This window comes from Tiliqua scincoides, chromosome 4, assembly GCF_035046505.1.
Source record: "Tiliqua scincoides isolate rTilSci1 chromosome 4, rTilSci1.hap2, whole genome shotgun sequence".
Classification (NCBI taxonomy): Eukaryota; Metazoa; Chordata; class Lepidosauria; order Squamata; family Scincidae; genus Tiliqua; species Tiliqua scincoides.
In genome coordinates, this window is record NC_089824.1 from 42599507 (window position 1) to 42625999 (window position 26493).

The following is a 26493-nucleotide window of genomic DNA, read 5'->3' on the forward strand; positions in this document are numbered from 1 at the left end:
CAGATACCGAGAAATTGGTATTCATTCCAGATCCAGTCCTTCCCTCCCTACACTACTACTGCTAATCTAGCATAAAGCGGTTGTAACATTACTAAAATATAAAATGAAACACTATATACACTCACAAATGATTTAAAAATGTTACTCATTACTAAGGCAGATTTAGGGCAGGAGGTCCGGTCTAGAGGGTAGAGCCTCCGTTAGCCTGAAGATAACATCAGAAGGTCGCCAGTTCGAGGACACCGGCAGCTCCCTGAACGGCTGAGAATGGCGAGACCTTGAAGCAGCTGACAAGCCCAGCTGAGTGATTCCACATGCTCTTGGTGTGAGCAAGAAGTGTCTTCGCTGCCCTCCATGTGAGAGATGGAGCTGCTTGTCAGCCTGTGTGGGAGAACTGGAGGCCAGAAGTGAGACCAAACCAGGAAGATCCATTCTGAAATGTTGTTGGTTCTTGAAAGAGAAAACCTCTATGATTGTAAAAATCCCCTTGAGGGATTTAGAAACACCTGCCTATGTAAACCACCTTGAATGAAGTCAGAGGAGTAATCCAATGACCAGAAAGGCGGTATATAAATACCGAGTTATTATTATTTCCAGTGAAAACCACCACCACTTCGAGGACTGAGTCCTTTCTCCACCCAGGCCATCTGACTCTGCAGCATCTTTTCCAACAGTATCCACTGGCAGTTGGTGTTGCTGTTAGAGAGGAAGAACATTTCAAGACTCGGAAACGAGCATTATCCTACCTACTGGCCAAGCCTCAGAGACCCCCCTTCCACGACAGCTTTGGTCCATACCCAGCTTACTTCCTCTCTGTAGGACTTCAACAAGACACATTTAGCAGGTTCTGCCTGCAAAAAAACCAATGCCTTTTGGATAACTTCTCAGACTGGTTAACTTTGGTATAGTATGGGTGTTTAGCTTTTAAAAAGGTTTATTTACAGTATCATTTTTATTTCATTCGGGCTATTCTGCCCAAACAATTAAATGTTTTAGATTGTGAGCCCCTTGAGGAAAGAACTTCTAAATTAAGATTTAGAAAAGTTGCTGAAAGTTGCCCATGATATAGAATAGAAATAAATACTACAACTTAACTTCAAGTTCATTTTTGACACCGACTGCTCCGACTTTTCCATAAAATTCATCTCACTTTGAATGGTCAAACACCCATGTATAAGAAACAGATTACTGGTCAAAACACAGAAGAAAGGCTTTAAAATTAAAGGTTTTTAATTAAAGGAGCAATATGGTCCAAAGAATTGGGAGCTCAAAGCAGATAGATAATAACAGGCATTTTAAAAAAAGGGGGGGGGGGAGAAAGTTTAAGAAAAGGTGGAACATGAACATCTAAAAGTTTGCTTTTATTTCTGATAGTTAAATATTTACTTTGTTTCATAATCCAAAGCTATGAACAGTAGCTATAGGGAAAACACAAACACCGTATGCATACAAGACCAGCTTTAACTGGTAAATATTTTTATATCCAGAACCATAAGGCCTATTTATAAACAGCACACTGTGTTTAGCAACAACTGACTGGTACATATGAAAGATATCTTCCAAAATTAAACAAACCACTTCATATCAGATTGAGCCTTCCATACAAGGAGAATTACAGCATTATCACAGTCTAACAGGGCCAAAAAATATGGGGTACCAGAATTGCAACGGATGCAGGGCCATCTGGATGAGAAAAATAGAAGCAGGAAGGGGGAGCACAGAACTGTTCACTGGCAATTTAAAAATCATGAGTTCAAGCAATATACTGATAATATAATAAACACAAGACAGCAGGAAGCACTAATTTAACTGAGAGAAATTTGCTATAACCTGAAAATTGAGGGTTTTTGGGGGGGGGAATTGTCACCCATCCACATTTTTTTTCTTTTTCAGAGTTTATTCAAACAGAGCTTCCTCCTCGAAAAAATGTTTCACTGCCATCATCATCACCACCACTACTCTTTTGAACCCTTCTTTATCATGCCATCACTGATAGCAGAGGCACTGGGGCACTGGCTAAGGTTTCACACCTATCCAAGGGCTATATGGCTAGGCTGATGCACTGATACCTATAACACCCAATGTACCATCAGGGGATGCATGGGGTGGCAATCGAGTGCAGGACTGTAATGTTCTTAACCTGTCCAATTGGCATTGGGTGGCTCAAGGTCCTAGGCCAGGAACTTTGAAAGCACCACAGTTCAGTTGTTGTTCTGCTGCCACCAGTCCCTGCAAGGTCTTGAGGGATTAATGACACTCCATCCTGTAAAACCAACCCCCGAGCCCAGTTTACCCTCTGGTAACTTAGCACTCTGCCAGAACTTAGGGAAGGACTGAAACAGAGACAACACAGCTCTTCAAATGAAACAAATTATTTACAAAGGACACTAAGGAAGAAAACTTTCAAATAGTTCAGTAATGCAATTCAGCAGTGATACAGCTCAGCTGTTTTAGCTCAGGGATTTACAACTCCAACTCCCCATACAGAATGGATAGGAGCTTGCCCTTATATACATTTTGGGGCTTCTTCATCACACATAGCCATGATCAATTTCCAAATGAAGCTTGAATGTGAAAAATCATTTCCCAAGTGGTTGTGTTCACACACTGTTGGCTGGTACAGGCATATTTTTAACCATTATTAATAGTACAGGCCATGGATTGTATGATTCCTCTCCTTATTCCATGGGGGCAAATCCCCTCCAAATGTAAGATTGTAACATTTAATCCTAGAAGGCATGAAACAGATGGTCTTCAAACAGTAAGATCTGATCAAAAAGTCTTCTTTACATGTGCAACATGTTATTACTACACCAGGAAGCATATCACACAATTTTTGCAACTCCTCGTTGCTGACAAACAAACAGGCATTATGTCAACTGCGTTATGTGGCTGGCAACCAAACTAAACAGCAAGGGAAAGGGCCCAATATGGCATCAGGCAACAGTTTCAGGTAGTTCAGACTGATTCCATACCAGCTGTTTTTCTCAGAAAATCCCAGAGCAGCTGGTGCAATACCATACCACATCCCAAGCACTATCCCTGAGTAGGGCTTATTTCCAGTTCCAATAAGTCACTAGAGCATTATGTTCCCTCAGAATATTTTTCCCAATGTGTGGATTGCTGCATTGTTGTTGAGAAAGTTACTCTTTCTATATGCCTGCATGTATTCCATTTATGGAACTAGAGAAAAGGGGAACCATGTCATTTAATTTTGCATAAGCAGAGTGAACATGAATATTGGAAAAACAATTTTAACAGTGAATCTGAGACAATAATGCTATCTTTATTTGACTCTGCCTCTCATGTCTTATTCATGCAGCCTCAGAGTTACTTGTTGATGAACACTGCTCATCAGGAGGGTAAAGCAGCAAGCCTGTTTAGCTTCCATGAGAACAACTGATGGAGATAAAGGCTTACGTGGGGATCTTATATATACCAAGTGCTTATTTTATTCTAAGGTCCACGCTGTCTAAAACAAAAATGCTAGCATCTGTAAAACCGACATAAAATTTCATCTCAAAAGTTATGGCAAAAATTTGCACACTTTGCTCCTATCTTAAATACTTTTTTTCCATTTGCAGCTAAATGTGAAAATAAGGGTCAATTATATCACATTAATTATGTCATTAGCTCTGGTGCCAGTATTTTTCCCTTACTTAAAAAATGAGCACAGGCCTTCTGACTAAGACTGAAACCATAGCTGAGGCAAAGGGTTAAAGCCTCCAACCCTCACATTGTAGTCCAAATCTGAAATGCCACAAGCTTCCCATCCCTGAAGCCTCTGTTTAAGCAAAAAAACCAAAAACAAACAAACAAAAACACTAGTATGTTAGAGTTAATATAGTTACTGAATTAGTGTACTTCTAAACACACCTCATAGCTTGCAAACAAGATTAGTACCAGATAACACACTATAAAAATAGAACACTCCGAAATATTCAAGTAAAATGTTTTCTAGGATATTAATTTACAATTTATTCTTCCTGCTCAACAAATATTTACAGCATTTTCTATAGTACAGAAATACCTTGCTTATTGTCACTTTGCTTGACCATTTCAATTTATAACTATTCAATTTATGAGATGAGAAGCACCCCAGCATTCTCTGTCCCCCATCATCACTCCCACAGCCCAGCACACATCTAGCCAATGGTTACTTAAGACACTGAAATGGCTAGAGTTCAGAAGCACTTCTTAGGGTGCAATCCTAACCCACTTTCCAACACTGACATAAGGGCGGTGCAGCTCTGAGGTAGGGAACAAACATTCCCTTACTTTGTGGAGGCCTCCGTGAATGCCACCCCACTGTAGGATGCAGCACATGCCCATTGGCACCAATATGCCAGTGCTGGAAAGTTGGTTAGGATTTGGGCCTTAAAGAGTCAGCCCTCTCTGCTGACAATCTCCAACTGGCTAGAGGGGAGGTTCTATGATTCTGGAAACAGCAGGAACCCTACAAACCCACCCTCTAAAAGCTTCCAGGACGCAACCTGAATGACTCTCTTAAGAAGCTGGGATTCAGAGGAAAGGTAAAAAGAGTTCATGCTGATAAATGTGAAGTGGGGGAAGTTCTGTAGTACCTTTCCTTGAGACATACACAGCCCTTCATATGGCTAGCATTAATGGTTAATCATTAAGGGCAATAGATCAGCTAGGAAAGCTTCATTATGAAGAACTGGAGACAATGTGTGGCATGTCTGTATTGATCAATAGTGCAGAGATGCACATCCATAGCCAAAGTGGAAGGAAGGCCAAGCAGTAAATATTAATGATCATCAGAAAACAACAGTTAACAGTCCAACCTCTTAGGTCTGTAACACAATTTTAACATTATTTATCACTTTATCATTCTGCTATGTGAATTGTTTTGTAGAAAGTGGTATATACATTTTTGTATAAAATTTTATGTATAAAATATGTAATATTTCTCCAATGAAGAACAGGTCATCCCTTGTTATCTACTGGGGTTCTGTTCTAGAACCCCTAGAGGATTAAAAAAAAATATGATAAAGAAACAGTGGAAAAATAGATTTAAAGGCCCACTTCCAGGTTTCTTGCCCTTCTATTGCTCCTAATGGAATAAGGTCTTGCCTCAACATCTGTAGGATTCTGGAACTCTCTGCTGATACTATAAAACTTGTTAAATAAAAACAGTTTACAATCATGGTTTAAAAACAGCTTTCCTTACTGTTGTAGAGAGGCAGTCAGCAATTAGAAATGCAAAGGACCCCCTGCCTTTGCCTGGCTGTGCTGAAGAATAGAATGATCGCTTGCATGAATGTCTCTCTACAACAGTAAGAGAAGCAACTTTTTTTAAACTGTGATTTTAAAGGGATCCATTTTTTCCCTTCTCAGGGATCAGCACATTCCTTCTCATTTGCAGTGGTCATTCATGTTGAGTCAAATCCATGTATAACAAGGTTGGACCAGTATTTGCAAATTAGAGCTCATTCAAATAGTGTGTTGTTGGCAACCTTCAGTCCCGAAAGACTATGGTATCGCGCTCTGAATGGTGGTTCTGGAACAGCATCTAGTGTGGCTGAAAAGGCCAATTCGGGAGTGACAATCCCTTCCACACCAGGAGCAAGTGCAGTCTGTCCCTGGTCTGTCTCCCTGGCTATGGGCCTTCCTTCTTTGCCTCTCTGCCTCAGACTGTTGGCCAAGTGTCTCTTCAAACTGGGAAAGGCCATGCTGCACAGCCTGCCTCCAAGCAGGCCGCTCAGAGGCCAGGGTTTCCCACTTGTTGAGGTCCACTCCCAAGGCCTTCAGATCCCTCTTGCAGATGTATCGCAGCTGTGGTCTACCTGTAGGGCGCTTTCCCTGCACGAGTTCTCCATAGAGGAGATCCTTTGGGATCCGGCCATCATCCATTCTCACAACATGACCGAGCCAACACAGGCGCCTCTGTTTCAGCACTGCATACATGCTAGGGATTCCAGCATGTTCCAGGACTGTGTTGTTTGGAACTTTGTCCTGCCAGGTGATGCCGAGAATGCGTCGGAGGCAGCGCATGTGGAAAGCGTTCAATTCAAAAAAAATTTTAGACACCCTGTACAAGATAGAATAAGTGCCTGTTTGCCCAGTTAGCAAGGGTTTATATACCACTACATAAAATTTTATATAATATTGTATTACATAATTATGCAATATATTTATATAGTATTATAAATACAATATAATATTGTATTACATACATATGTAATATATTTATATATTATATAATATTTTATAATAGTGGTATATAAACCCTTGCTAACTGGGCAAACAGGCACTTATTCTATCTTGTACAGGGTGTCTCAAAATTTTTTTGAATTTCATCAAACTCCCTATTTGAATGAGCTCTAATTTGCACAGATTTCATTGGAGGAAACCTGAAACACTCAAACAGTAAGCAACTGAGATGTATGGAACCATTTCAGCACACACATTAATGGACGTCTGCAGATCCCTTAATCAACTATGGGCTCAATCCTGTACTTGAGATAGTGTCTGGCGGTACTCATGGGGCCCTGGACACCTGCTGCCCGGTAGCAAGGAACGAAATACAACAAACAGCAGTAGGAGGCTCAGCTCAGCAGGCAGAACCTCAAAGCATGCTTTTCCACTCTCAAAAAAGCCATTGGCCCTAAGCCTCTTATTGGTATTTAACATGTCACATCTGGCCTCCCAATTCAGAAGTAACTGGTGATGATGTCATCACAATAAAATTCTCATGGCACACAATCAGTTTGACAATTGACAAGGCAAACTGTACTGCCAGTGGGGGGCTCACATCCCCCAACAGCCCGAATAATAAATGACCCTCCTGCAAATTCCTGTGGCACACCTGCAGACCATTCGCAGTACATCAGTGACACAATGGTTGAAAATGGCTAGTTTAATACAACATTCAGCTTATATGCTATGTATGTTTTTGTAAAATGGAAATAGTGAGCAAATATAATAACTGAACATAGTACAAACCCACTACTAGAGCATTAGTAATTAAATTCAGTTTATGCTAACACCACACAGAATATACATTTTATCCATTTTTTATCTTCGGATTTGTCTCAGCGAGAATGGAGTGGGGGTACTGAAAGTCACACACACCTTTGCCCTGCGCTGGCCTCTCACTCCTTTTCCAGGCAGCCCAAAACACTGCAAAAAGGTTCTGTCTCACCCAGGCAGGGAATAGCCCTGGAGCCATGGAAGAAGTTCCCCTTTCGAAGGAACAGTAACATTCCTGGAGCCCCTGAGCCAGCAAAGAGGCTGAAGTGGGGGGCAGAAAACCCTGTGTAACCAGAACACGTGCAGTGAGGTGGAGCACTCTCTCTCTCACTCACTCACACACACAGGGGCAGGTGTGGTTGCAACAGAGGGGATTGCTTTAAAAAAACCCAGGGAGTGTTCGCCAAATTCTCCCCCCCCCCTTGCAGGCAATCACATAAGCAAGCCTTCCCACCAAGCAAAGCATGAGATATAGCTTACAATCCTCTCCACACTTTCCTGGGAGTAAGCCCCATTGACTACAATGGGGCTTACTTCTGACAGCTGGCAACAGGAGGGCTGAGTACGGAGGGGAGGGGATTGAGAACAGCTGTCTTAATTTCCTTCCATCCGGAAGTGTCAGGCTGCAGCGAATTTGCATAACTCTATGACATTTAGCACAACGTGTTTTTTGTTGATCGCGCCGAGGCACGTAATGGAACTAATGCGGATAAATAGGCTCCACCTGTATACTTTCTGTTAATAAATCTTATTCATACTGTGGCACGTTTTGCCATAAACATATTCATAGATCAGTCTGTAGGAAAAAATGAGATGCATTGTTCTAGTTCCATATTTACTTAGAAGGGTCATTGAATTCAATAGGGTTACTCCCTTAGCTGAGGCTATGTTAAAGTTGGCAAGATAACACATACTTGGAGGCTAGAGGGGGCTGGTGATGGGGGGGGAGGGATGGAGAGCAAGGGACGGAGAGCAGCCAGGGACTGTGTTCACCATCACCGCCTCTCCACAGGGGGAAAAACACTTTGTTGCTCTTTTTTGTTCCTTTAGAGAGGTAGCAGTGGTGGCAAACACAGCCCCTGGACACTATCATCCCCTTGCTCCTTAGTTTGGGAGCTTGGAGGGGCAAGCAGGAGGGGGCTGGTTTTGCCACAGCTGCAGTTCAAATCGGCCACTTACAGTGGGAAGGGAGGAGCTGGAAGCAAGCTGCTTGACTGGAGGAGATATGACTCCTGTCTTGCCTGGGAGTTACAGGGTCCAGACTTGAATCCTCTGCAGAGTCCTTCCTCGAAGCTGGTAGGCACTCTGAGGATTAAAAAAAAGTGATTCCAGATTCTTAGAGGGGTGGATGGGAAAGGAATGAGTAGGGAAGCCACTTCTTGCTCTGCCTTTATCACTGCAACCTACTTGTGTGGGGTGTCCAGTCTCTCTGTTGAGTGCACAGCCTTTTGGGGGGGGGGGATGAAGATGCATTCTAGGGGTGTGGAGGGTAGAAAAGAATTCAGGTATGTAGGAAAAGATTCCCCAGGTGGTGAGGGAAGACCAGGTTCACAGCTCAGCTAGTGAAAGGGTCTGAAGGTACCCCCCCTTACATGCTAAACTTGCGTGCTAAATCACCATGGCTGCCACTTGTATCCTGGAAAGAGCAGCGTCTGAAGGGGGGGCAGAGGGAGAACTGGCTGTTTTGCTGCTGTTTTAGTAGCTGACAGAGGTTCTGAATTCCCTGGCCCTGAGCCAACAGAACCCGCCTGCCAGCTGATCAGTGACTCTCAAAGAGGGTAACAACTGACGCACAGCTCATAAAGGGCCGGTAGCCAAGGCAGTAGCCACAGAAAGCAAGCAAAGCCGCCTCTGGCTTGTCCATCCAGAGAAGACTGAAGTTGGGCAGCCCCAGTAACAGCCATGCTCTGTCCCATACCTCTCCTGGCAGCCAATGAGCTGTTCTGTTGCTACTGCTCTTAAGCCATTTCTGCCCAATACTGCATATACGCAACAGGGACCAAATGTGTACACTTGTTGCCTGGGCAAAAATGGGTTAAGAACATCAGAAGAGTCCCACAGAAACAGGTGAACGGTCCATCTAGTCCAATCTTCTGTAACTCACAGTGGCCCCCCAGATGCCTCAGAGAGCATGCAAGACTACAAGAGACCTGCATCCTGTTGCCACTCCCATGCATCTGGCATTCTGAGGTAGCCTATTTCTAAAATCAGGAGGTTGCACATGCTCATTACAGCTTGTAACCTGTGATGGACTTTTCCTCCAGAAATTTGCCCAATCCCCTATTAAAGGCATCTAGGCCAGATGCCATCACCACATCATGTGGCAAGGAGTTCCACAGACTAATGGCAGAGGGGAGAGCAGGCAGCTTGGAATTGGTTGGATACTAGTGACAACCTGTGCGTAGCTTTGAGCAGCAGTATAAACCCAAGAATCCTGCAGCTAGTGAAGCAAATGCAAGCATAACCATCACATTAATTATTAAATATTCTTCTCTGTGTATTATGAATTTAATTGTATTTTTTGTGTGTGAGGGTGGGGGGTTGCATGTGGTCCTCACGACCTTCAAATTTTGCCATAGTGGTCCCTGAGCATCTAAAGGTTGGGAACCACTTATCTAGTGATTGCAACCTCCACCCACTTCAAACTCTGTCCATGAAGGAAGGAAAATATGCCACTGCTTCTCTCTTTTTGGCAGGAGGTCTGGCTCAGTGGTAGAGCGTGAAGATCTGAGGATGCCAGTTCGAAACAACCGTAAGTATCCGAGAACTGAAAACATGCTGGTATACTGATGAGCTGAACCTTGGCGGCAGAGAGGAGTTGCTATCTAGTGGAGCATGGGAGGCAAAGCGGCCAGAGAGAGGCCAGACTGGGAAGAAATCCAGCTGGAATAAGGAGTTCTACGAAAGATCAGAACTATTCTATTGTAAAAAGCTGTATGGGGTTCAGAAAAGTCTGCCTATGTAAACTGCCTTGGATTAAAGTCTGAGGAGAAATCTGATGACCAAGAAAGGTGGTATATAAATACCTGCAATATTATTATTATTAATTCTTTTCCCGAACCATTGCCACTCAGTGATAGCCAGTATTCAATGAAATACTTTGTATGATCCAGCAGCAACTTCCTTTTGCGTGTTTCTTTGCACAGATGAGGGCAGAGCAAAGGCAGGCCCTCCATCTTCTTTCTTCCAGACAAAGCACAAAGTAGGGCAGGCTATGATACCATGCAGCGTTACATGGAAGCAAGCTCCATTAACTTTAATGAGACACACAGCACAGAATAGGCTGTAAGACTTTCTTGTGGTACATGGGTGAGAAAGATGTGCAAGAGAAAAAACTTGCATCAGCATGGTGGCAAGAAACACAAGGGAGAAGAGACCCCCACCACCCTGCATATAGGTAGAGGTACTTGCTTCCGGTGGGTAAGATAGGATTACAGCCTGAGTCTTACTGAACACAATGGGGTTACTTCTGAGTTAAGTAAATAACATTTTCAAACACTCCCACTTATAGGATAGCAGGAGGGACGGGGGTTGTATGTCCTGAAACGTACAAGCCAAAACTTTGGCTACACACCACTAATTATGTTTAAAATAATGAAAGCCTGTGATCTCTTTCCATAGTTTGACAAATTATTTGTTTTTCTATTATCCTCTCTCAGCTTTTGCAGGTATTGTGATTACAATACTGATAACTCTTCTTGAACATTTGTTTACCATTCTCAGAGGGATGGGGAATTTCTATAGACTGAAATTTCTATTTCCTTCTAGCAATTCAGAATATATTTGAAAATTTAAAAACATGCACAAAAAAATACGTGCAAATGAACTTGTTACGTAAAGTTCAGAGGGTAAGAAAACTAAGAGAGAAAGAGCTGTGCTTCCATCATGTTTCTCCTTCTACTACTGTACTATCTTATATTCCTGTTTGCTCTGCCTTTTCAATTGCACAACCTTAAATGGGACATAATTTCTCAGTGCTCTACAATGGCATGAACTCATGATTCCATGTGTGGGTTATAAGAAAGTGTTCAGCATTTGACTTTCTAACTGCAGGGCTATATCACACCTAGATTGGACTATGATACATGACAGAACTCTGGAATTTAGAAGTTCAGCATTGGTATAGCATGCATATCAGAAATAATTAGCTCCTGAATCAGTGAACTAGTAACAGGGCAGAAACAAAAAATCCACACATGGTATTTCCTGCAAAGGGATTAATCTCCATGCAGAAATTTTATGAAGTCACATTCTTAGTACTAGTATTTAGTTCATATTTTGGAAATCAAATTCCAGACATAGTCAGTTTCTACCACAGATCATTCACAGAGCAATGTACCACTTTTTCCATTTTCTTTTATAGAAATTCATTTAAAAGTCAAGAAACAGGTGAAAGAAAAGTCTTCATCTCATCTGCATTTATATTTACAGTAACTCTGTGACACTTCAGGAGTCACTGCCACTTCACATCAACTATCAGATGATGGACTACCTAGCAATTCTTCTCTAAAAAGGAGAAATCCATTTCCAATGAAGGATACTTATAAGGCCCAGGATAACGCAAACCAGAAAAATAAAACTAAATAGGCCAACGCTTCCCAAACTTTTTAGCACTGCAACCCATTATACGAATTTATATAAATAATTTAAACAACATGATGCCAAGTGAGTCAGCAAACCTGTGTGTGACTTCCAAAGCTTCTTCAGTTGCATCGGCTGGGTACTGCCACAGAATGCTTTGAGGCACCACAGTGGGTGCCCAGCCCACTTGATTGTGTCCAGGCACGGGCTGGGTCTCCTGCCGGGTCCAGAGGCCATGGAACACTCAATGAGGGGGCCTCCCAACCCACCAAAAATTGGTTCATGACCCACTGGTGGAACACGACCCACAGTTTGGAAACTGCTGAAGTATGCAATTTTAGTATCACTAATATTCTAACTGCATTCGGCCCTTGGTATCTGCAGGGATTTCCATTCCATTGCCCTCCAGTCACATCTGCAGGTACTCTGAGGTGCAAGTAAGTGTGTTTTAGACTCTCCTTGTGATAGAGATGGCCCACCTTAAGATACATGCCTTTAAAACAAAATGTTCTAACAGAACCTTTAAGAAGGAAAGCTGAAACCTCTAAATTATATAAAAATACTGCTCCAGTATAGCATTTTAAAAGGGTCAAAGAGAATCACAGAAGATTGTCATCCGGGGGTTTGGAGTGAGGTGTCATCAATATGCTGATGACACCCAGCTCTATCTCTCCTTTCCTCCAGACTCCAAGGTGGCGGTTGAGGGCCTGGAGCGCTGTCTGGAAGCAGTGAGGATCTGGATGGGGGCTAACAAGCTGAAATTAAATCCGGATAAGACAGAGGCTCTCCTGGTTTGGAAATCCTCGATGCAGGTGCTGGATTATCGACTTGCTCTGAATGGGGTTGCACTCCCTCTGAAGGAGCAGGTTCGCAGCTTGGGGGTCCTCCTGGATTCGCAGCTGCTCCTGGATTCCCAGGTGGCGGCTGTGGCTAGGGGGGCCTTTGCTCAGCTTCGGCTGGTGCGCCAGCTGCGACCGTACTTGGATCGTGCAGACCTGGCCACGGTGATCCATGCCACGGTGACATCGAGGTTAGATTACTGTAACGCGCTCTATGTGGGGCTGCCCCTGAAGACAGTTCGGAAACTACAATTAGTACAGAATGCGGCGGCCCGTGTGGTCACCGGAGCCAGGCGGTTTGACTCTGTCAGCCCGCTTCTCCGGGGGCTGCATTGGCTGCCCATTCGTTTCCGGGCCCAATTCAAGGTGCTGGTTTTGACCTTTAAAGCCCTATACTGCTCTGGGCCAGGATATCTTAGAGACCACCTACTCCCGTACAATCCGGCTCGCCATCTCAGGTCATCAGAGAAGGCCTTTTTGCAAGTGCTGCCACCCAATGAGGTCCGGGGGGTGGCTGCAAGAAATAGGGCCTTCTCGGTAGTGGCACCAACATTATGGAACTCCCTTCCCCTTGACTTGAGAATGGCTCCCTCTCTTGAGAGCTTTCGGCGAGGCCTGAAAACACTGTTGTTTAAACAAGCCTTCTGATTTCTGGCCTTCTTAACTTTTTATACATCTTTTAGTTTTACAGGCTTGATTCCTCGGTGATCTGCTCTTTTACTCTTTTAATCTGACTACTGTTTTTATGGCCATGTAGTGTGTTTTTAAATGTTTTTATCTGTTTGTATTAATGTTTTTTAAATTCTATTGTTTTTTAATATGTTGTTAGCCGCCCTGGGTCCCGTTAGGGAGAAGGGAGGGATAAAAATAAAGTTTTATTATTATTATTATTATTATTATTATTATTAAGATGCCTATTATCCCCTGATGTAAGGTAGTGGTTTTCAAATTGTCCATCTTCACATATCTTTCCACATGGACTTGTCTGCCAAGGAAATCCTGCACAGCTGCATAAGAAGCTGACTTTACTGATCCATCTAACCCAGTATTGTCTACACCAGGGGTGCCCAAACTCCGGCCCTGAGGCCACTTGCGGCCCTCAAGACCTCTCAACACGGCCCTCAGGGAGCCCCCAGTCTCCAATGAGCCTCTGGCCCTCCGGAGATTTGTTGGAGTCCACACTGGCTAGACGCAACTGCTCTCAGCATGAGGGCAACTGTTTGACCTCTTGCGTGAGCTGTGGGATGAGGACTCCCTCCGCTGCTTGTTGTTTCACATCTGTGATGTAGTAGCAACAGCAAAGGAAAGGCCAGCCTTGCTTTGTGCAAGGCCTTTTATAGGCCTTGAGCTATTGCAAGACCTTCATTCATTCATAGAAGTTCATCTTTAATATATTCATTTATGTAAACTTATGTAAATTTATTCAAATTTTAAATGTAAATTAATTCTTCCCCCCCCCCCGGCCCCGACACAGTGTCAGAGAGACGATGTGTCCCTCCTGCCAAAAACTTTGGACACCCCTGGTCTACACTGACTGTGACTCTCCAGATCAGACATGGGTCCTCTCCAGCCCTATCTGAGGTTGCCAGGGATTTATCCTAGAACCTTCTAAATGCAAATCACCACGCTTTACAATTGAGCTCTGGCTCTTCCTATGTTGCAGAGAATTCTTTGTGTTCTATTTATTATATTATAAAAGATGCTGGCCAAACCAGTTTGATCACTACAGCACATAGACTAAGATAGTTTTCCAAAACATACTCAATATTTGCTTGCAGCTGCACTTTGCAAAGGAAGATCAGAAGTTCTGAACAAGCTGAATTTCAGGGAAGAGTGTGCATCCTCTATTAATGAGACAACAGCATACGATGGAGGTGAGAAGTAAGGGAGAATACTATGAAGAAAATGCCCAAATACGCCCAAAGCCTCGTACTTAGGCTTTCCTCATACAAAAAGTACTCAAACCCTTTGATTATTTTGGTTCTTTTCACACTGTGGCAATCTGAACTGTACACAGTTCTCCAAACGAAGTCATGCCATAGATTTATACAAAAGCTTTATAACCCCAACTCCAGATTACCTATGAATATTAAACAGCAGCAATCCCAAGATCCTGGGCAGACTCTGAATACTTCCTTCCACACTATCTGTTGATGCCTTGCTATTCTTTTGTCAGTTTCAAATCCAGAAGAGCAGCTGCTGTCTTATGCCACAATTGCCAAGTTTATTAAGGAAGCTTTGAAGAGGAATTTTGTCAAAAGCTTTTAAGAAGTTCACATATACAATGACTATCAGATCATCTGCATTTACGTACAGGTCCTGCCTCACTATCAGCATATTTTACATTCACGGATTTGACTCAACACAGGTGGCCATGGCCATCCACATTGAGTCACTAAAAAAAAGTCCCTACAAAAACATGCAGACAAGGGGGTGAAATGAAAAAGCTTCTCTAACCTCAGGTAACAAGCAAGAGGGCTGCAGGGCAATCTATGGCATTCTAGGAAAGCTATTTCTGGAGCTCACCAAGCCACCTCTCCCTTGTTCCTGCATTGCAGAAGCTACCCCACCAAGGAGCTGCACAGTACATAATCAAACAGCTGCCTTGGTTCCTGCTGGACACACAGAGAGAGAGAGAGAGAGAGCGCGCGCTGGGTTTTTCTCAAGCACCACAGTCACTTTTCCCCTGCCACGGCCACTCTGCGCATCTCACAGGGTCCACCACCCATGTCACAAGCATACCATCCTTAGCTCAAAAGTTTAAAGACCCATCCCCAGTTGCTCTACTGTGAAACAACTCTCTTTAGCTGATTGAGTTGCTAAAAGTCTCTTTAGTAACATTTAACAAGGAAAAAGTTTCAGCTTCCTGAGTGTGGCAGCATTTTGAGGGAGAGGAGGAACCCGATCCAGGCACCTGTGTGAAGACAGTGGGGCCAGCCCAGTGGGAGAGGGGTAAATGGTGATATCTTTTCAGCAGGGTTGGGGGCTTTGGGATGAAGCATGTGTCAAGCAAAAGGCACCTGGATCGGGTTCTCTCTCTCCCGTAAGATGAAGTAGCCAGTTGCAAAGCTTCCCTTGATTCCCATAATGCACAAGCACCACTGCCACACGAAACAAGCAGCACTGAAATCTCTATTCTATCAAAAGGCAATGGCAAAGGGGGGAGGGCAATGGTACATCACCATGCCCATCACCATCAATATCACCTGGGGTGCTGCACTGCCCACTTCATGAAAGGAGGTCATCATACGGGTGATGCACTGGCCTCCTGCACCAGATGACACAAACCCTATAGACGTCACTGTTTGAGAAACCAAACCCTCACTGATAATGAGGCATAACCTATTCTTGTAGACACACAAGAATTCTAAAAGCTTAATAAGGGAGGGCTTCCTATACAGAAGGCATCGTGATTCAGCAATACTAATTTACCTAGAAGTTAGCCAATTGGTCTGATTTTCAAATTGCTGTTCACCAACTACTTTCCAATGTTGGGAAAAGGAGATAGATTTCAATTTTGTTATGCATTTTTATTAGAAGTTCAACAATTAAAGTTCTTTAACAACTCCAAGTCAACACCATCCAGCCCCATATTTAATCTGCAAACTGTCATTTTGTTCCAAGGCATTTAGTTCCTTTATCAGTCAAAAACAACGGTTCAGATCTCGTATTCACTCCAACATATTCTGCACTATTCATATGAATTCTCTGCTGTTCCTGTCCCTATCCCCATTTTTCTCTACTCTTTTCATACCTCTATTCTATCTTCTCTAACCAGTTTCCAGCTCTTGCTGCATTCAAAGTAGCATTTATATTTATGCCTTGTAGCATCAGGTTTTCAAATTTCTTAGTTTCTTGCTGTAGTGTATTTGTTTTGCTAGTGTTTGCACACCTGTGAGCCATGGAAGCTAGCTCCTGCAACTGACATCACCAAGTACCACTCAGCTGACAGCAATTTGATCAGGAACTGGGGGGCTAGTATTTTCTCATTAAAATGCCTATGCGGGGAGAACAGCAGAGACGTACCTGAGAAGGAGGATTGAGGAGGATGAGACAACAGACCAAAGCAGAAAGTGAAAGGCCGAATTAAAGAGAGTCAAGTCGGAATGAGAAAAGGGAAGGGGGGAGAGAGAACAGGCAATCAAGGCACAAAAAGATATAAGTCAGTGGAGACATGCAGGTGAGAGCACAGGGGGGAGAACAGCACTTCAAGGGAAAGAAAGTAGCCCATCCTAAAGGAGAAGAGGGAGATCCAGGAAAACCCTAAGAGAAGCCTCAGTGAATAGAGACAATGATGGGAAAGACTAGTATCCTACCTGGCCAATAAGGCATACCCTGCCCACCAGGATACAGTTGGGCTTCCTTTTGATGATCATGGAACAGCACAAACACGGTTGAGAACGCTTTGGCAAATCAGCTGGGCCTTAAGCTACCCCCATTTACCCAGAAGAAATTGAGCCCACCAGTCTACAATTTTAGAAAGACTAAAGCTGGGCCTGGAATGAAGAAACTACCAGACCCCAGTCAGACTAGCCTTCTTTAAATGGACCAGATGCTGCATCTTTGTCTACCCTCTAATACAGTGTTTCTCAAACACTGGGTTAGGGCCCACTAGGTGGGTTGCGTGCCAATTTCAGGTGGGTCCCCATTCAGTTCAATAATTTATTTTTAATATGTTAGACTTAATGCTACCATAGTATGTGACTGCATTTGGGGAAATATTATAGATCTGTACTTTTAACAGGTAATGGGACTTACTCCTGCAAAAGAATGGGTAGGACTGCAGCCTAGGATTGTTAAAAAATTTCCTGCTTGATGATGTCACTTCTGATCATGACATCACTTCCAGTGGGTCCTGACAGATTCTGATTCTAAAAAGTGGGTCCCGGTGCTAAATGTGTGAGACACACTGCTCTAATAAATCCTAAGAGCATTATATCTTGTGTCCCAGCCTTGATTTTAATGACTTGATGTAGTTCTCCTGACCCCCAGAAGTGAAACTTCCATACTGGAGAAAGCAGAGAACAGTACAGTACCTTTTAATTTTCTTCATTTGGGTAAGATGTTCACTTGTTAAATGAAGCTTTTATGTCTTTTACAGTGTCCTTGACAAATATTTAACTGTGCTGTATTTTCTTGAACTTGTTCATGATTTTCTTGTTTGTAGTAAACATTGAATATCTAGTCTACAAAAGCTGTAGTCTAGATACAATAAATGTTTCTTAGGTCAGGTAAACTCATGATTTAATACCAAGTGGTGCTAAAGATGTATTTATTATCTCTAAGGAACTAAACCATCAGAGCCAACATATTAAGCTGAAAATTGCCCAGAAAACCAGCAGAACATTTAATCCCAAAAAGAACTACCCAAATATGAAGATTTAGTAGAAATAAAAAAATAAGATAAAGCCAAGTGGGGAAAATTTGTTTAAGAACTTTTGAGATTACTTTAAATCCTACAGTTTGAAATGTATTGCCCTGAAAGCCCTCTGATACCGTGTTTCCCCGAAAATAAGACCTACTCCGAAATAAGACCTAGTGTGTTTTTTGAGAATTGCTGAAATAGAAGACCTACTCGACAATAAGACCTAGCTGTGATCAGGGCCGGGACGGGACGGGGGGGAGAAGGGGTCCTCGGGCAGGGGTGGGTGGACAACGTGACCGGGAACGCTGCACTCCCACATGCGCAATCTAGAAAGCGCCTGCTGTGCTGTCTTGGGCAGAGGACGCTGAGGAGGAGCTGAGGCAGGAGGCAGCAAGCGAGGCAACCCTGCCTACTGGGCTCTGAAGCTCTCCACACCTTCCAGGGAGTAAGTCCCATCAACTATAAAGGCACTGACTTCTGAGCAGACAGGCAGGCAGGCATCCTCCTGGGTGCTGAGGGGACACCCTCTCCACACCTTCCAGGGAGTAAGTTCCATTAACTAGAAAGGGACTGACTTCTGAGTAGACAGGCAGGCAGTACATTATAGTATATTAAAAAAAAATAAGACCTACCCCAAAAATAAGACCGTGTGTGTGTGTGTGTGTGTGTGTGTGTGTGTGTGTGTGTGTGTACACAATGAACAAGACCTACTGATTCTCTTAAGTCCATCAGATTTTCAATATTCTCGTTGTTATATACAGTGGGCCCTCAGTATTCACAGGGGATCTGCTCCAGGATCCCCACCCTGGAGATACAGAATTCTGCAGATAATGAAATTGGGGGGGGGGGGAGGAACATAGCACCGTGATCACACTTGCGGGGGGGGGGCATGTGTGGCCTCCCAGCCTCCTCAGAAGCCTTCCAGACACTTCTGGAGGCTTTGTGGCAGCAAATTGGAAACGCTTTCCAGTCACATCCAGGAGGCCTTGCGAACAGAACACTCTCCATTTTCAGAGGAAGCTACCCATTCACAGAAGCATTACCCTGGATTGTTACCCCTGACTCTCAAACTGAAGACAACAGTCCTCAAACCTAAGGCAGACCGAAGACGCATCAAAATCCCTAGAAGAGCAGTTACCCCAAACCAGAGGCTTTTCAGCATCTTTGGGCTTTTCCTAATCAGTGTGTTTGCTATATTTTCATTTTAGGCATCAGCAATCTAGTTCTATCTTAATTCAAGCCAAAACCTACACTTAAAGGAGACTCCCTTTGATCCAAAATGTTCCCCATTGCCTAAAAAATTGAAATCCTTCATTATGACATAACAGTCTCTTGCATGCATTTATCCCACGGATCAGCCTGTCCAGGTGGTGCTGTGAACAGAAGTGATTTTTATTCTTGAAAGTGCTACTGCAGACTCCAGGGTTTCAAACACCCTGGTAACCTATGATTTTTCTTCCAGAAGCTCACAACTATTTTCCACTGTTGTTGACAAGAATACTACAACCAGTACCTCTTGCTTATCCAAGGGGTGTGATGCCTGCTACTTTCCTAACAAGCATATTAAACATTACGTGGTCTGTATGAGTCACAGATTCATCCATATTCTTACATACTGAATCACATTCTACAAGTGCTCCACCACTCTATTTCAAGAGGGATCCATGGTAAGAATATACTGACAGTCACCTGAGAGGTGGACCTCTGATTTCCCACGATCAAGATTTGTTCTTCTGTTCCAAAACTCTCATTCTCTGAAACAGCACATTGTGTTGTCATGGAGCCACCTCCATATTGTCTCAGAAGGTCTCATTTAAGTACTTTTTCTGCTTCTCCTGGGTTCTTCAGGTCAGTCACCTTAGCTTCAAGGGAATAAAGTTACACAAGAGCTAGGAGCTCAATGCAGTTCACCACCACTTCTGACCAACAGGCAGGTAGACTTACAAGCGGTGCTCTGTTCAAAACACTAAGGGCCCAATCCTATCCAATTTTCCAGTGCTAGTGCAGCCATGCCAATGGGGCATGCACTGCATCCTGTGGTGGGGCAGCAGTCACAGAGGTCTCCTCAAGGTATGGGAACATCTGTTCCCTTAATTTGGGGCTGCACTGCAGCTGAACTGGTGCTAGAAAGTTGGATAGGATTGGGCCCTAAATAGCCTCCCACACTACTAAAGGTCTTTCACCTTTCTTGCTATCATTTTATAACCTGGATTCTGTTTGTACAGTTTGTACAGTTAAACAAGGATTTTTGTTGATGAGGAAGAAATGTGGGTTGCATAGGTTAAAAACTCTACTTTTACTCTTCTGCTCATCTAGTTAGCTTTTCAAAGCACGTTCTGCTGTTGTGAGACTAATGCACCACAATTTGGATCCTCCACTCAAAGAGTGACTTTTGCAGACACTCCCTAACTACATATCTGAAGGATCATCTCCTTTCACATGAACCTGACCACATATTGTCATCTACTGAACTTCTTTGCCACCAGAGAACAGTTAGGGAAGACCAAAGAATGAACATACCTTTTCAGCTGTGACACCTTCAGTTGTGACACATTCCATGTTTATCTGCAGAATACCTTTTTCTGTTTATCCGCACATTATCTTGACCAGAGCCTAAGCTTAAAATATTTGCTACATCATATAAAGACCTTTTTATTCATCAAGACCAGGTGTCTCCAAAGACCAGCCTGGAGTCTTTCATCATTCAGCCTGGGGTTATTCATCAAGACCAGGTGTCTCAAGACCAGCCTGGGGGCCAGATGCAGCCTGCGGCCAGCCTCTATCTGGCCCATAGTCAGCCTCTGATCCCCTGGAAGCCTCTGGCCCAGTTGATCAAACACAACTGGAGTTGTGCTTCTGGGGTGGGGGAATGGGGGCCATTTAAGTGTGTGCTTTATTTCTTGGGCTGTGTTGGTGCTAGGAGAAATCCTGGGCATTTGAGCCCATTCATTTATTAATTCATCTAAGTTCTATCTCTAATGTATTTATTTAAATTTTATTATTTAATTTTTTTCCCCGGCCCTCAACACTTTACCAAATATTTGATGCGGCCCTTTGGCCAAAAAGTTTAGAGACCCCTGATCTAGACCAAACTTTTTGAACTGTGAAGCACTTTTCAAGGGAGAAATCTGTCACGGAGCAGTATCGTTGCTCATACATTGCCAAAGGCACCTGTGTACATTTTTGGCTGTTTTTACCAAATTGTATTTTTCATGTTGTTAGTTGATATTTTGTCATAGAGCAAAAGCACTAATTATTTTTTTGAATTCTAAATAGCTTAAATTTTGATCTAAACTTAATTTTTCCCATTGAAAGTCATTTAAAATTGGAACTTTAAATATCATTTTCTCAAAATATCAATTTTGCATACACATGTCTTTGATGAAAGGGTGACAATATTTTTACTTGGCATCTACATAAGTACTAAACCAAATGACAGCAGTATTGACAATGCAAGGTATTTTTAAACACTTGGACATGTTAAATGTTAAGTTTTCTTTCATTCGAAATATTTTCTCCACAAGTTTCAGAGAAACAAGGAACTTACTTAACTAAGTCCACCCCAGGTTCATTGCTCACTGCTGAGCCCACAAGGGGCAGCAGTTGGGCTGTAAAGGGGATGGCTTCCGGCCTCTTGGCCCAATGGCAAAGACCTCAGACAAGCAGCTGGGAAAGGAGGTTCCATCACCAGGGGGGGTTCCATCTCCCCAGCCACAGTCGCTCTCAAGGCTCACTGGCTGGCTAGCATCCTCTCTGCCAGCCACCTCACCACCACTGACTATCAGCAAGGACCTGCTTGGGGCTTAAGAAGGGACTGCCACCCCTCTTTGGACCCATCTCTTCCCCTCCCAGGGGTAACATAAAGCCTACCTTGGGTTCCGACCCCTTCCCATCTCCTCCCAGTGTCCTTCTCCTGGCCTACCCTCGCTCAGGTCATTCTCCACTTCAAGGACTGTCATGGAGCCAAAGTTGTCCACCTGTCTCCCACCGTGTCAGCCTCCAGGCTCTCATGGCAGGAAGAGCGGGTCACCCATCACCTCAAAGGGAAGGGGACACCCCTTCCGGCCCTGCAAGCAGGTGGGGTGCTTCTGGCTCTCGCCGGCTGTTCAATGATGTGCTTCCATCTGCACAGTCTATCAGCCCACTGGGGCCCACTGCAGCCACAGCTGCCTCTCCACACTGGCATGGCCCGGGCAGCAGGCCGCTTCCCAGAGGCTTCAGTGAGACAAGTCCACGGCTTTCACCCAACGCTGGGCCTGGCAGCCCCCCCCCCATGACGCTCAGTAAGTTGGGCTCCTGGCAGGACCTGGACACTACCCAGTACTTATCTATACATAGTTCATGGCTGCATCAATTCAAAATTTTGAGATCTTGTCACATTTACTTTATTTTCTTTCCAATCTTTTCAAAGAGCACTTGGAGATGCTTCACAGAGCACAGTTTGGGAACTGCTGATCTTTACCTTTTAAAACATTGTTTGAACTGGTTTCAATTTTACTGCTAATATGTTTTTATGGTGCTGCTATTTTAACTCTTTCTAAATCGCTGGTTAATTGTTTTGTTTATATTGGCTTATATTTCTGTAAACCACACTAGAAGTGGTAAACCTGAAGGGGTATACAAATCATGCAATAAACAAACATACTTATGGTACTTTACAGATGCCCCTAACCTATGTCCTAGCTAATTAAATTAATTGAGGCGACTGCACTTTCACATAGTTGCCTGCCAGGAGCAACTGTATATCTTCCAAAATGAAGCTGATCAGGCAAAGGATCAACAGCTTGTGCTCTTTCTCACCCACTTCCTTCACTTGCCTGTGATACATGGGGGATTTGACTCAGAAGCCATCAAACTCAGGCATGTTGAATCAATGTAGGAAGAAGCTGCTGCCCAGCTGAGGCATTTGGAGCTGCTAAGGCTCTTGCTGATACTGGAAGAGAAGAATGTGCACCAAATGAACACTGTGATAATTTTCCTGAATGAATCTGAGGCTAAATTACCAAAATAACAAATCTGCCACCTTATGGGTGTAGAAGATGCTAGACACACATGGTCAAAAGAAGCAGCTCTTCCATACCTATGAGACCCCAGCAGACCAGAGCTGCGTCAAGAACTCAGGATGTTACAAGAGCAGCTGGTTACACCATCTCTCAGTTTCCTAAACTGGAGTCTGATCATGAGGTACTATGCTGTGTGTTGTATGGTAATTCCAACCAGTTAATACTTCATGCTCAAGTACTGCCAGAAACTTTGGAGCAGCTTGGCACCACACAAGCAAAAAAAAAAAATGGTTAGCAACCTTCAGTCTCGAAAGACTATGGGTATAAGCCTACAGCACCTGGTATTCTCAGGCGGTCTCCCATCCAAGTACTAACCAGGCCACACAAGCCAAGCTCCACCAAATATTAATGGACACCTTAAGTGATCTGAAGGTCAAACACAAATCTTTGTGGAGCTACGTTCAGCAGGCTGAGTGCAACCTCTGCACTGGCATTGTCAACAACCCAACTCAACCCAGCTGAAAAATCTGGTAGAAGAACTTGAGGAGAAGGCCCACAGGGTCTGCTTCTCAACGGTATACAGAAGGTATAGTCAAAATCAGAGAAGAATAGAAAGTGTTAAGTAGAAAATAAGCCTGACTCCTTTCCTCAAGTTAGTCTCATATTGTCTAAATCTGGACTAAACAGAAAATTTCCTTAAAGAGAATCATGCTAATGGTAGGCAAGAGAGTAGGTTTCATTGCTATGACCCCTCAGGCCCCAAGGATCTGGGAGCTGGGGTGTCTCTCTCCTGATGTAGAAACAGGTAGAGTACTGGTACTCAAACTTCTCAGGAGAAAACCTCCTGAGAGGTAAGTCTTTGTGGGGGAGGGGGGAAGGCAGCAACGCAATCCCCAGGATTGCACTGCTGCAGAGACGGGGGAGTTATTTTTAAACTTATGTGCTGCCAGGGTCCGGGGGTGTGGGGAGCTCCATGGAGCACTCTGCAGGGCTCCCCGCAGCTTGTAAAAAGTTTCGGTTTCCTTGTGATCATAACTTTCACTTTTTACAAGCCATGGGGAGCCTTACAAAGCACTCTGCAAGGCTCTCCATACCCCCCAGGACCCTGACAGTGTGTCAGTTAAGTTTTAAAATAGCCCCCCTTTTCCAGCAGCAGTGCAATCCTGTGGATCGTGTTGCTGCTTCCCCTTGCCCCACCCCTTAAAGGGAAAGGGGCAGTGTTACACGGGTTGGTGGGTCGCAACCCAACAGTTTGAGGACCACTGCGTTAGAGCACTAAGCAATGGTTTGTCAGATAACATAAAAGTGACATAAAGAAGAGCTTAAGCACTTTTATTATATGGAATAAAATGCATTGCAAAAGAATTCCACATACAGTTATGTATGGACATCTTCCACAGCAATCCCAGGTCAAAGACTCTTAACCACAATTTTATTTCTCCTCTGAGAAATTTGATTTGTGATTGATGCAGTGCTAGATTAACTTGAGATAATAGAGTGCAGATGAAAAGTTACACTTCAAATCTGAAGACAAAAAGATTTTGTCTATCTTCTAAACCTACTTTCTGATTTCAACTTCCTGTCATACTAGAAAAGCTGTGAGGAAAAGGAGCATGTTTGTAAAGATAACAACATCTTATTACCATCAAATATCTGAAATACTATTCTCTTTTTCTTCCCTTTAGTCATCCTATAAGCAATTTACCTATCAATGCCTTATAATTGTCTTGTCCTGTTTGGTATTTAGCTTGAAAATGATTTACAGAAATCTATAATATGTTGCATAGAGTGGATAATAAGATATTCTTTTCCCTCTCAAACACCACAGGACCAGGAAACATCCACTAAAATTCAGGGGCGGGAGAGTTAGAACAGACATAAAAAAATAATTCTTTACCCAGTGTGTAATTAATCTGTGGAACTCCTCGACACAGGATTCAAAAATGGCACCTGGCCTAGATGTCTTTTAAAAGGGACTGAACAGATTTGACAAAGTCAAAGTTTATTAGGTTGATCAGCATATAAGCCTATTTATATAAAATATTAAAATCTGAGCTTAAAACCACATTGAAACAGTATTTGACTACATCCACAACACACTCTTTACAAAGACTACTTAACAGTAGTTTCATTCTTAAAGAGTCAGAAAACAGAAAATTTATGCATCTATTTCTTTAAGAATCTCTCTCTCGCTGCTGTACATTTTGAGCATCAGAAAAAGAATATGCACCGGGGTATCTAATTCAATTAGGGACAGTCACAATAACGCTGCTCAGGAGGTATCCTTTGGAAACGACCATTCATTTGTGCAGTTGGTAAAGCATTACATCGTGCAATCATACAAGCCCACCTCAACTTCGGAACCATCAGTACATAAAAATAGATGGATAATGAAAATTTGGTGGGAAATTTAATTCCAAAATAAGAAGTGGAGCATTTTCGCTTAGCCTCCCTTAAAAGGCCATCCCAATCTTGATTTAACAGCTTTTCAACAAGCAACAAATGACTTTTTTCCAATGACTTTAGCCCCAGCTCACAAATTTTCATGTTAATGTTGTTATTCCGTTTAACCCAGCAGTGTTCTTGTGCTGCTAGTTTTGTGAAGATAGGAAGATTTTCAGCAATTTTAAGTCTGTATTTAGAACATATTTTGGAAGAAAAGTCTATCACTTGTTACAAGCCATAAAGGGTATATGCAATCTCCTTGTTTTAGAAGTAGACCCTCTCTGAATTCCAGGTGCAAGGTGATGGCAACAAGGTACAGGCATCTTGTTGTGGGCCACTGTGAGACACAGGAAGCTGGACTAGATGGGCCTTTGGCCTGATTCAGTCAGGCTCTTCTTGGCTTATCTAGGGTATGGCAACTATGGACACCATACCTGGGGATCACTTGAAGAAGGGCATCACAGAGCAGGAGGGGCAGCCAGTTGGATCATGAAACTGCTGCCTTGTGTTTCAGCACCCCCTACAAGTGGGATCTCACTGCTGTGCCAATCCCAGCTTCTCCCTTGGAGACCAGACTCCAAAAGAGAAGCTAGAACAGCATGGCAGCAAGACTGCCAAGCCACCCTGCACTGCCACCTCCTGTTTCAACTGCTTGGTGATCCCATTGCCACGTCCCTCCAGCCTCTCCCATTGAGGCCAGACTCCAAAAGAGACGCTGGAAAGGCCCAGCAGCATGTCTGCCTAACCCGGAGCAAACCCCAAGGTGACATCATGATGTCATAACGCCATAGCCTCAGGTACGCCAACACCTAGTTACACAATTGGTTCTTAGGAACCCTCTTAGGCTGCAATCCTAACTACACTTTCCTGAGAGTAAGCCCCAGTGAACAAAATTGGACTCACTTCTGAGTAGACCTGGTTAGGATTGTGCCCTAAGAAAGATGTTGCACTACTCAATCTATGTCTAGTTAGAGCAGATGACTTAGCTGCTACATCTAAACTGGAAATGAAGCCCTCTTTCAGGTTTCAAGCATAGGATTCACTTTTAAAAACTGAGGTTTGCAATGTAAAGTTCAAAACAGATTATCAAGAAGTCCGCCTAGCTCCAACTGTGAATTATTAAACTACAACTACTGATATTTCTCCAGAAATACCTCTCTAGTTTTAAATATGTTCTGTCTTATCCATAGCTTCTCTCAGTTTCACAGAAGTTATAATTTTCTATTATGGGTAATTTCAAAGTGTATGGAAGCATTTCACTAAAAAC

General features: G+C 43.4%; 1 protein-coding gene and 1 pseudogene across 2 annotated transcripts in view; one reads left to right on the forward strand and one right to left on the reverse strand.

The window, feature by feature from the left end:
• Positions 1-26493, reverse strand: part of CHD7 (chromodomain helicase DNA binding protein 7) — a 203079-nt gene that overhangs the window by 127732 nt on the left and 48854 nt on the right. The window lies entirely within an intron of this gene.
• On the forward strand, positions 11649-23303 carry LOC136647394 (HAUS augmin-like complex subunit 3; annotated as a pseudogene).